The following is a 2,555-nucleotide window of genomic DNA, read 5'->3' as shown; positions in this document are numbered from 1 at the left end:
CAACTTAACCCTTCTTAACATTTAACAACCTCTGAATGTGTCGTACCCACTTAACAGGAAGGAACTCAGCTACCTGACGATACGAACCATTTGTAGCTATAGATGTCAAGTCGACCGATGGGTTCCAGAGAAATGGAGATCCACCCAAATGACCCCAGAAGAGGGTTTTCTTTCTAAACCTCTCTAAAAAGGTCAAACTTCACTTGTTTTGCATTCATCTTAATACAGGGTACTTATTATATGTTATAGTTTGGATTCCTAAAGCTTTTAGTCTGCCTTACCTTCATCCAAGGTTAGTCTTCACTATAAGTCATGTTTTATTTTTGGACAGACACAATCATTTACATTTTTTTACCATGTTCAATCTGAATTTCCTTTAAAATAAAAGCATCTTTATTGATTCTGACTTTTCTACATCCAACTGACAGGTTCATCATTACTTTGAGAACAAAGATAATTTAACCCTTTTAGAAGATATGGTCATTTGTTCTTAACTCTGTTTGTAGATAAGATGTAACATACAGATCAATTTATACATTTGTAATTCTCTTAAATAATTAAATAAAACATTTAAAGAGTGTGTTGTTGTTATGATTTATTATTGTTCACATTTAACAGATTAGAAAATGTCAGAAATTAAAATAAAAAGACGGTCAAAGTGAAGCCCCGCCCCCTACAAGGCTCCTGATTGGATGCGGTGGTTCCTCCTGATTGGCAGCAGGATAAGCGTTGTGCACACAGGTTGAAAGGATAACATATGAACATGTGACTTCCTGCAGGTCAGACACTTTAAAGAGGTACACAGATGTTTTCTGAGGTAACAGTCCAGGTGTTTCAACAGGTGAACACCGACTGCATGCTAACAGCAAGCTAACGCGTGCTAACGCGCAGTAGACATAGAACACAGTGAAGGCTGATGGGAACGTCTTTCTTTAACCACTTATACTGCATGTTAGAAAGCTTTGAGTATAAATCCTGCATTACAAGTATAATAAAGAAATGTGTTCAAAATATAAAAGTACTCACTAAAAAGCTAAATGGGCTTTTTATACTTTATCAAATGTGCTTATTATTCATGCAGTAACATGTAAGAGCTGATAGAGATATGTATTTGTTATATTGTTGGCTGGTTCAATTTGCTGTAAAACAGAATAGACGTCACAGTTTCATTTTCAGTTATACATTCAATCCTATTATTCTGATCATTAATCAATATCATATTCAGATTCAACCCTTTCTGACACTTCATAGACCGACGACTCATCTCAAAGATTAGCACAGACTAAAACATGTTAAAAAAGGTCTATAGGTAGAGCCCTGCTTAAAACACACACGCACACACACACACACACACACCACACGCGCACACGCGCACACACGCACACACACACACACACACACACACACACACACACACACACACACACACACTTTCCTCATTGAAACCTTTAGAGGTCCTGCTGCTGGTGTAAAGTCCAGTGGTCCCCACGCTGTGCTGCAGACGTGAACAGGCCCTCACACACTCGGCGTGGTGCCCTCTAGTGGCGGTCCTGCTGCAGCAGCTTCAGGATGGACGGGAACATCTGCTCCGGAGCGTCCAGACCCCAAATGAAGTCCAGATGGTCCCAGTGCTCGATGTGCTTATGGAACACCAGGTTAGACACCTGCAGGACGCCATGAGGAGATCAGAAGATAACATCAGAAGTACTTTATTGATCCCAATTTGGGAAGCTTTTGGCATTGTACGATAACAATTAAAAGAAATAAACAATCCAAAATGTAAACATCTTAATATAAATAAAATGTTGAATTCCAGATGTGCTGTAACAGAATATGAAGCAGGATATTATATACAGAAGTATGAGAGGAATGGAATATTACATATTAGATTGAATATAAATGTAAAATGTACAGTGTGATGTGTAATATATAAATAAGATAATAAATAAATGTTTAATATTGAAACCCTTTCAGAATAACAATGATGGGGTTTATTCTGCTCTTTATTGTTTCCCTGGTATAAAGCCTTCATTGTGAAGGAGAGAGAGTCTGACCTGAGTGAGGAGGACGGCCACATCTTTGGGGTCCGCCAGCGTATCGTGTCCCCCTGAAAACAGCGCGGTGGGAACCTTCATGTCCTGGACCTTGTACTGAGGGGGAGTGGACTGAGGACGGACAGACAGGAAGTGTTGATTTATCTTGGACAGCAGGTCAGGAGACAGCAGCTCTTTTTCATGTCATATTGGTTTCCTGATGAATGAAACCCATTCTTAAAGTTACTAAGTAAGGGGTAATGTGCAGCGAGGCACATGTTCTACACCCTTCATGCTGATTCAAGCTCCCTGATCCGCCTGTCGGGTGTTCTTTTCCCCATAATGACCGCCTCGCTGCATATTATCCCACTTATTACACGGCCAGATAACAAATTAAGGAATCGACTCCCAACATTAAAGGTGGGGTAGGTAAGTTTGAGAAACCGGCTCGAGATACACTTTGTTATATTCCATGGAATGCTCTTAACATCCCGATAGAAATGAATATCTGAAGTGCTTTGA

General features: G+C 39.8%; 1 long non-coding RNA gene across 1 annotated transcript; it reads right to left on the bottom strand.

Annotated features, from left to right (window-relative positions):
* Window positions 1–575: 575 nt before the first annotated feature.
* LOC104960346 (uncharacterized) lies at window positions 576–2,280 on the bottom strand. The gene is made up of 2 exons (XR_799981.1): window positions 2,055–2,280; window positions 576–1,664 (listed from the first exon to the last, which is right to left on the bottom strand). It is a non-coding gene; the product is annotated as an uncharacterized lncRNA (long non-coding RNA).
* Between the last annotated feature and the right edge of the window lie 275 nt (window positions 2,281–2,555).

Source organism: Notothenia coriiceps, unplaced genomic scaffold, assembly GCF_000735185.1.
Source record: "Notothenia coriiceps isolate Sejong01 unplaced genomic scaffold, NC01 NC01_scaffold00031848, whole genome shotgun sequence".
NCBI lineage: Eukaryota > Metazoa > Chordata > Actinopteri > Perciformes > Nototheniidae > Notothenia > Notothenia coriiceps.
Note: the sequence above shows the minus strand (reverse complement) of the source record. Positions and strands in the feature narration are given on the sequence as shown.